Here is a 10,439-nt window from a genome sequence, read left to right as displayed (position 1 = left end):
GCAGCTCAACGATGGCCCAGTCTCCATGGAACAATCCTGGGGCGGTCTTAATGCCTCCACCCCTGAGCCCTATACCGGCCCATCCTGAGAAATGGCTGCCTAAATTCAATCCAGAAGCAGGCATGCTAGCCGAAGAACATATCAATAATTTCATGCTTTCTGTTAATCTCAACGGAGTTACTAACGAAGACGCTGTTGTCCGGCTTTTCCCTTATACAATGCAAGGAACAGCCGAGTCGTGGTACTTTTCGTTACCTTCCGGATCCATCACAAGCTGGGACATTTTTCAAAGTCAGTTCCTCACCAAGTTTGGTGATGACAGATCCACGGCGACATTGATCAATGACCTATCTAATCTTAAGGCTGAGGCTAGAGAACCCATTAAATCTTTTAACTCACGGTTCAATAAGATCCTCAACAAAATCCCCGTTGCTTCACAACCCAGCGAGGAAGTAAGATGTGAATGGTACATCACGACCTTACCATCTAACTTGGCTATCTTCGTAGATAGGGCAAGCAAGACAACCTTAGTTGAAAACTTAACAGAGGCGTTAGCAGTTGAAAAACGTGTAGTAGCCCTTGAAAAGAGATCTGCAATTGAAGAACGTAAATCTAAGAAGATCTCTTTCAAAGAAGACACCAAGAAGAAGCAAACGAAAGATCCTTTCGATATGGAAGGATTACAAAAAGTATTAAAGGCCATGTCCAATGAGATGATTGATATAAGAAAACAAGTAGCAGAAACGTCTTCAAGAAATCCTTTCAGGACTTTTAAAAGAAACCCTCCCATGGAGACGAAGCCACCCAATGCTGTCTCAAATGTTGAATCTGAAGAAGAAGAAGAAGAGAATACCACTGAAGGGCAGACCGACGTTGAAGAAGTGGTGGAACTACAAGGAATGTGGGATTTCATCCTCCCACAAGAAGAGGATCAAGAAGCATTTCATGTTAGCACGAGAAGCAAAAATCAACTTGATCCTCCCCAAACTACCCCAAAACAAAAGGGCGCAAGCCCTGCAACAAAAGATAAGGTCGCAACAAAAAAGACAACTGCTAAAGCGACCCAGTTTAGCCCAGTCCAATCTGATCAAGCACCTCCATCAAGAACACTGATAGTGTCGGATGAAATGGAGTATAACATCATTGATGACATGAAGAAGACTAGGGCTAACATCACTCTTTATGAATTGAGTAAATTGAAACACCAGCAGAAAATAATGATGAAAGAATTACATGCTGTGCCTACTACATCTTTACCTACAGTTGTAGCTTCCCACAATCTGGGAAGGCCTCCAACCAACACGATCAATAAGATTGATCCAAATGACATCGCCTTGATTGGAGGAAGATCAAGATCTCATACTCCTCCTTTTCTTCTCACATACGAAATCTTCAATAAAAATGTGCACAATTGCTTGGTCGATTCTGGTGCTTCAACGAATATTTTACCCAGGTCAATATGCGCCAAATTGAATGTGCAACCTCAAAAATCTGCAGTACGTATAGTTCAACTTGATCGATCCCAAGTCGAAGTGATTGGTGAACTTAATCAGGTGACCATAAGATTGTCGTCTAACCCAAAAGTGTGTCAGGTTATCGACATTCTAGTAGCTGATATCCCTGAGTTCTATGGTTTGATTCTTAGCAGGGATTGGTCGGAGAAACTCCATAGATATTTCTCAACCGACTGGTCGCACATGTGGTTACCATACAATGGTAAACCAAATCAGATAAAGGTTGAACGAGAGTTGCACCAAAAATACATAGTGACAGAACTGGAAGGAGAAAATGAGGCCATAACATACAATAGCAGCATTGTAGGCAATTACGCAGTAGATTCTTTCCTCGGCAATTTCAATGCTCATATTTCACCTTACTTAGAGAATTCAGTTTTATCCCAAGTTGAAAATTTCTCCCAAACTGATGACTCAAAATGTTTTAGTTTTTTAGATAATTCTGTAAATACATCTTTATTTTGGAAATTATATTTTGACGGGTCTAAATCCAATGAGGGAGCAGGAGCAGGATGCGTTCTGATCAGCCCGGACGGGAACAAGATTATGCTCACATGTAGACTTGAGTTCGATTGCACGAACAACACAGCGGAGTACGAAGCCTTGGTTCAAGGCCTATACAAAGCAATCGGATTGAACGTTAAGTATCTTAAAGTCTTTGGAGATTCTGAGATCGTCGTAAAACAGTTACGTAACACCATACACTGCCTGTCAAGTCATTTAAAGCACTATCAATCGTTAGTTCAAGATCTCACTGCACATTTCATAGCATTCAACATCTCGTCAATTCCAAGAATTCAAAACGCGAGCGCAAACCTGTTAGCTAACGTAGCCTCTAGACTTATTCCTTCCGAAGATTTTAGTCCTGATAGGTTTTCAATAGAATTAATCTTTAGACCGTCCATCCCTGACAACATCACCAACTGGAGAGTATTCAACGATGATCTAGACATTGTAAGTTTCCTCACCTCTGAAGGATCCTACTCAAATCAGATAATCGATGAAGGCCATCATGATCACCAAATACAACAAAGTAGCACTGACAATGCTATACCGAAATCAGTGGTCAAGTTAGAAGATTTATATGATTTGAAAAGTCGGTTCAAAAGGCCAGCTAATGCCAAACTATACAGTTCAACTCTGAACTATGAATCGGTGAACCTAGGAACCGACGAGAAACCACAAAACGTTAACCTAGGCCACGGCCTAGCCCCTGAAGAGAAATCAGCATATATCCGTCTTCTGAGACAGTACAAAAACGTTTTTGCCTGGAATTACGATGAGCTGAAGACTTACAACACTTCTCTCATTCAACACACTATCCCTATGATTGACAATGAAAAACCTGTCCAGCAGAAGCTCAGAAAAATACACCCTAACTTAGAAAATCAAATAAAAACTGAGCTTAATAAGTTGTTGAGAGCCAGAATAATTTTCCCCGTCAGGCATTCCAAATGGGTATCCAATATGGTACCCGTTAGGAAGAAAAATGGAGACATTAGAATTTGTATCGATTTCCGGAATCTCAACAAGGCCTGTCAGAAAGATAACTTTCCCCTCCCACCTATGGAACAAATATTACAGGCAGTAGCAGGCTCAGAATTAATGTCTTTCCTGGATGGATTTTCAGGATACAATCAAGTACTGGTGCATCCCGATGATCAGTTAAAGACTACGTTACGAACCAAATGGGTCAATTATGCATATCGGAAGATGCCATTTGGTCTGATCAATGCCGGAGCTACCTTTTAGAGAGCCATGGACATTGCGTTTAAAGGGTTAGTCAATAAATCAGTAGTGATTTACCTGGATGATATAACAGTGTACTCCAAAAAACGAAGCAACCATCTCAAAGATTTGAAGCAAATCTTTCAAAGGTGTTTGAGGTATGGGATTTCGCTCAACCCAAAGAAATCTTTCTTTGCATTAAGCGAAGGGAAATTGCTCGGATTCATAGTGTCAAAATCTGGTATTCACATTGAACCTGACAGAATCAAAGAAATTTCCGAGATATCCATGCCCCATAACAAAAAGACCATGCAATCCTTCCTTGGACAGATCAATTTTGTCAAAAGATTTGTCCCGGATTTTTCACGTATTATTTCTCCCTTACAAAATATGATAAAAAAGAATTCAAACTTTAAATGGGGTCTAGACGAGCACGAAGCATTCAACTTAATCAAACAAGCTATCATCAACGCTCCATCTCTAGCAACCCCAAATTTTTCAGAACCTTTTATCTTATACACGTTTGCCTCAGAGAAATCTTATGCTGCGATTTTAACTCAAGCGAATCAAGAAAAGGCAGAAGCTCCAATCGCATTCTTTAGCTCGAACTTACAAGGTGCTGAACTTAATTACTCAGATGTAGAGAAACATGCATATGCCGTTTTCAAAGCAATCAAATATTTCAGACCTTTCTTGCTAAAAGCCCATACCAAAGTCACAGTACCGTTCCCAGCGGTAAGAAACCTCCTGATACAGAAGAATGTGGGCGAAAAGAGAGCGAATTGGATCACCGCCTTACAAGAATACGATCTTGAGATCAAGCCAGAACACATCGTGAGAGGTCAAGGCTTCTGCAAGATGTTAGCTGGAGCATCGCAAATTCCTGAGAACTCGTCTAAAGAGGTACACACGTATGAGGTAAGCCTAAACGACGCAGAATCATTATATGCTGACACCATTTATTTTCTTAAGAACGGGTATGCTCCATTTCACCTGGATCACACCAAGAAGAGAGCCCTGAGGTTGAAAGCTAAACAATACCATCTCATAAATGATGTTCTGTTTAAAAGAAATTACGATTCTGTGCTTCTTAGATGTCCTGAGAAAACTGAAGCCGAAAAGGTTTTGCAGGAACTTCACGATGGACCAGCAGGTGGACACTATGCTGGAGAAGCCACCGCACATAAAATCTTGCGTGCAGGATATTACTGGCCCACGCTGTTCAAAGACTCATACAATTATGTAAGGAAATGCCAAGTCTACCAAACTGCTGCAGGGAAACAAAATAAGTCATCCATGCCACTGCAGCCGGTTAACATTGAGCAACCGTTTAGTCAATGGGGCCTGGACATAATAGGTGAGATCGTTCCTCACTCTTCTAAACAGCATAGGTATATCCTCACGACAACTGACTATTTTACTAAATGGGTAGAAGCAGTTCCTCTCAAGACAGCTAATTCTGAAAACATTATTGAATTCATAGATCAGTTTATCATCACTAGGTTTGGATTGCCAATGGCCTTAATGTTTGATAATGCATCTTATTTTTCTGGAAATGCAATGACTGAGTTTGCGCTCAAAAGAGGGTTCAAACTGAAATATTCTGCCAACTACTATCCACAAGGTAACGGGTTGGCCGAATCAACAAACAAGAACCTAATCAGGATTATTAAAAAGACAGTCGACCAAAACCAAAAGAATTGGCACAAAGCGTTGGTAAATGCCTTATGGGCAGATAGAATTACAAGGAAAGCTTCTATCGGCACTTCTCCCTTTAATTTAGTTTATGGGAGAGAAGTGGTTCTTCCGACTCACCTAGTCATTCCCTCTTTGTCTTTAGTGCAATATATCGATGAAGTATCTACTTCCTCTTTACGATTAAGACAAATGGAAATAATCAAACTAGAAGAGCAAAGAGAACAAGCTAAGAAAACCCATGCTCACCACCAAGCGCTAATAAAATCCTCTTTTGACTCAAACATAATGACCAGAAAATTTTTTCAGATGGGAGATTTAGTTTTAAAATGGGATAAGGCTCATGAAGAAAAGGGCAAACATACGAAATTCCAGAAGCTGTGGCTTGGTCCTTTTCAGATTGTAGAGGTCATAGGCCCATCGACTTTTGTGTTGCAGGATTTAACAGGCAGGAGAGATTCTCTGCCTGTGAATGGACAAATTCTCAAAATGTATTTTCCATAGAAGAGAATTCTTCTAATTTTTGTAGGATAGATTTAATTTTTAGTTTTTATTTTCTTTTGTTTTTCTCTTTTTATGAATAAAACCGGTTGTAAATGATCATTTAAAAGGATTCATGAAAGAGCACGCTAATTCTCTATCAGATTTTGATTTCGCTTGTACAAATAGCAAAATTTTTGAAAAATCTGAATTTTATTATTGACGAATAGAGTTAACTTCACCCTGATTACGATATTAGTTTCAACCTCAAAAAACTTTGACGAAAGCAACCTTTGGTAAAGAATTGTTTTGTATCAGCACAATGAAAGGTATCATCAATAATAAAATAAGTATTCTCTGCAAAACTGTTGTTTTCAAAAACTCTATTATTGTCGTCCAGAGCTTTCTTAAGGAAAAACAATGACTTCCTCCCTGCTAAAAGGAAATTGCAGCATTCTGAGAAACAATCCAAGGAAAACACTATATCTCAAAGAATAAGAGGTCTCATCACGAGCCGGCTTATCATGATCACAGATATTATAACTTGCTGACTTTGCCAATACTGTCTATCAAAACAGGGCAACGACTTAAGATTGTTGCAATCAAAAGACAAGAGGTCTCATCACGAGCCGGCTTGTTCAGCAAAAGTGTAAATCAAGTGAATGACTGTGTCATAATTTGGCCACCAAACCAAGACATTGTTCTTTAGAGAATTAAAAAAGGAAAAGTGTGTCAAAAAGGATTTTTTTTCTCTGGAATGTTGCGAGTAACCTCAAGCAGGAAAAAGGATCATTGCTGGATAACATGGTAACCCTGTCGAGGCTATGGACGCTTGCGGGCAGCAGAGGCTCTACCTACGACAAATGAGCATACTTTTAAGCCAGTACACAGAGAAGACCTTATTTTATCTTTAATCAAGACCAAGTAATGTCTGGTGCGAATGCAAGAAAAAGCCTGAGGAAGCAAGCAATTGGGATATAAAAAGGTTGAGACAAAGTATCGTTGACAAGGTGAGGGGTAATCTACTCTATCTGTCCATAACAAAATTTAGACATATAAAAATTTTGCTGTTTCGGAAGTGAACGGTCAATAGAAAAGTAGAGATAACTGGTTCTTCACAGTGAATCGCCATTGTTGTGGTCACCAACAACCCCCCTCTTTGTTTGATATTAGTAATAACATCAAGCAAAGGGGGACCCTTAACCAAGAATCCAAAAAATATTTTGTTTTAAAAATCTTTTGTATTAACTCCCTAAGAGCTATATCGCATCGCAAAGATAGAGAGAAGCGTTTTCCCAAAGCGCATAAATACACTGAAAAGGAGCGACGCGAGAACCCATCGCATCGCGTGCATTAAAAACGCTCAAAAAGGGAAAACCTAAGGAATCGCCGACGGCCGATATGCGACGTCGCACGTCGCAATGTCGCATAAGCAGCACAGAGTGATAAAGCGAAAACCTTGCGATCTGCGATCATACAAAGCTGCGATCTGCGATATTGGCAATTTGCGATAACACTTAATGACGTCGCAATCCTCGATACTGCGATTCCATTCGCAGAAAGGACTCATCGCAAGAATTCTCTGACATAAACGGTAAACCCAAAATTGAGCACGCACCTTAAGGGAAATTAATGATCGCGTGCTTCAGTATCCAAGAATGATTGTATCGCGTTTTTCGAAGAGTCAAATCATGATGAGTGTCAGAATTACGCATTCATTAGAACTTAATGCTTTCATGTCAATCTTTTCGTCATTTCTCTTCTTCTTTGCGTAAACTGCAAGACATGTAACTGATATAAATCTATATGCAGGAAACATCCAAGGAAAATAGGAAAGCGCCAATGGGGTAACAGAGAGAAGATGCCTCCGCAAATGGATATCGCATGCAGCAGGACCGCGGATTCCAGAGTATCGCCCAACAGGCGCTGATGAAAATAGACTATCTAAGACTCAGAGTCAAAGGCACACAAAAGCAGCGTGTTTGCAAAAGATCTTGAAGCTCAGACTGGGTAAAGCAAAAAGAGAAACGCAAAAGAAGGAGGACGCTCCAGAAAAGCCTGGAACAAAGAACGGAAGCAATTCTCGATACAGGGGATTGTCCATACAACGCGACTCCTAACTCATTGAGTCATTCGCACGACCGGAAACCGAAATAGCAACAACAAAATCAGTTCGAAAGGAACCTGGGTTGTACTAAGTATACGCACAGCGAATACACCCAGCTAGAGAAAGGTTTTCGAAAATATCTTCTAGTCTATCAGAAAGAGGTGCCAGCTCTTGTTATTTCTAATTTTCAAGCTCGAACAAAAGGAAAGAACAACCAGCCGACTCTTTCATGGCGAACAGCGCATTGCTTACATCACTAAGGAGCAGATACAAAAACGGTTAGAAATTAGATTTGATTTTTAGAAATAAATTTGCTTTTAGTAAAAGGGCGGTCATTTGAAGCCGTTCCCTAAATTTGTGTAATTAAGATTAATTAGTTAGTAGTATTTAACCCTTCTCATGGCATTTGGAGAAGGGTCCGGAAATCTGTCAAAAAACTTGTCCTCAGAACATGCACTTTTGCACCCTCGGAGGGGGTTTTTGATGAATGGATGGATCGAGATTTATTTATGTTTGCATTTTAATGTCTGTTACTGATGTTGCACTTCTGTACTCTTAGCAGATATTAGAACAAGTAGAAATAAATCGTTATTGCTTGAAGTTTATTAGTGAAATCAGTCATAAATGGTACTTTTATCTCTTGACTAATTTCTGCTTGTATTCCTAAAGTGATATGCAGCTGAGTTCTTTATATGTTAATGTATGAATGTGTGTATTACCATTTGGCACTTCTGTACGGTGGAGTCATTTATTTGTGCTTGACATATGAATAACTAATTATGCGATATGCTGTTCACAACTGTTTTGCCTAACTTCTTATGCAGAATGGTTCATCTTAATTGATTTATATTCTTATGATAGCTGAATGATCTTTATTACCAGCTATTGTTCGAAATCTTTTTAGATCGTATAATGAAAGAATTTTACCCCGGGTTAGCGTAGATTAGATGTATTTTTTTTCATTAGATTACAATAGCATAGAGTTAGTTTAGAAGTTAGAATTAAATTAGCTTAAAAATACCCCTAGATCAATACCATCAAACTCTACACTCACACACACCCCTCACATTGGGAAACTGGTCCCATTACCCCCAGTCGGACCCGCTACACCAAACGGGCATGGAGCCGCCAACCAGGTTCCCGACCGCGTGGGTATCCCCCTTGTTTTTGACCCGATTTCAAGGCCCTCAACAGGCCCAGGATTGAGGGTTTGGAAATTTTGAAAGAAAAGGCCCTACTGCACTTTTGTACGAGTATTTTTTCTAATAGAAGCTAAACCACTTTTGATTCCACGTCTTAGAGAAACAAAGCGGAATAGATACTATTATTGACGTTGTATTGTTTTTTTTATTGGAATCATCTGAGTTTATTCATGTTTATAAGTGAAGGATTTAATAATTCATTTTTGTCTTATTGTATTTGCCATTTGTAAACATGATTATTCGAGATTATATGTGATTTTGTTAGTATAACAATTCAGCTAACTATTTAATTGAGTTATTTATCATTTGTGGTTTTTTTTAATTAAACGATTTAACAAAGAGATATACATCTAGTTATTGAGTTATATTTCGTTTCACATATGCAGTTGCACCCAGGTTATATATTAAAAAATATATTTTATTTATTTTACTTCCATGTCTTCACTTATAATCATTAAATGGTTACTATATTTCTCTTTTAGTTTATATATCCTTAAGCCTCCATCTGCTATAGCAGCTTCCATACGGGTAACTAGACCCAATTTAAAACCATTAGGGACCCCCATTCCAAATGGAAAAGATTATAATTTGAGGTTCTAACTAGGTGGTTTCCCAAATTTCGTTGAGGTCATTTCAAGCCATCAACATAACAACCTAAAAAAACCGATTTATATTTAATATTTATCACTGATATAACATTGATAAACTAGTTTCAAATAAGTCTTTAAAGTCAAAACAATAAACACACTTAATATATACAAATTTATAATATAAACTCTTTGTCATGAGGTATTACACTTTAGTTGCATTCGTCTTCTCATATGGCCCTATGACTATGGACCTATTGTATAATAAGGATCAGTGTGATATATAATCATGTTCATGATTAAATACTTCCATCATTATCGATTGATATAAATGTACTTTCATTGAAAAACTATTTATGATTCTTTTTTTTTTTTACATAGAGACTTATTTATTCAAAGTTAAAAGCCTAATTTTCTTGGGGCTACAATCTTGAATGTGTGAGTGTGTACCATGTAGCTAATATTCAAAAGTTGAGCATAGCCATCATTCCTTGAAGTGTAATTCCCTTCCATGATCTTAGTATTTCACTTGAGTAATAATACACTTGAGATTTGGTACCTCTTTAGTGCATTATTAAAGACAAAGTATGCCAAAAATTTGGGTATTCTAACTTTAAAATGCCTTAGAAAATGTTTTGCAATAGTTTGAAGGAAATATGGGAAAGTATTGGTGTATCAAATGGCATTATTTTTCATGTGATATAGGCTATATCACACAAAAGGAACTTCATATCATACATCTTAAACCAGAGAGATTTGGCATGTATTTTAAGACCTTTGTGTAGAATAAAAGATTAGGGTGGTGTGAATTATTGCACCACAATTATTTTGTTGTGTGGTACAACACAACATCAGTTAAGTTTTGTGTCTATATTACAAGGAATGACTTGAATGGGGGTCATAGTGGAATAACAATTTGAGTGGTGCAATGTATCAAACAATAATTTTTTGTGGGTGCATGGAATTAGTAGTTTTTTTTTTACTGGAGTATTGAATATGAGTTCCATGTATATTGTTTAGGGTGCATAATGAACACCTTACTTTTCTCCTTTTTTTCTCACCACTCAATTATTTTGTTCTAATACTTTGACTAATCAAATTCTTAGTTGACCATCCAATTGGACTC

Source organism: Pinus tabuliformis, chromosome 2_2, assembly GCF_031772625.1.
Source record: "Pinus tabuliformis cultivar Carrire ecotype Pingquan chromosome 2_2, CPIR1, whole genome shotgun sequence".
Lineage (NCBI taxonomy): Eukaryota > Viridiplantae > Streptophyta > Pinopsida > Pinales > Pinaceae > Pinus > Pinus tabuliformis.
Note: the sequence above shows the minus strand (reverse complement) of the source record.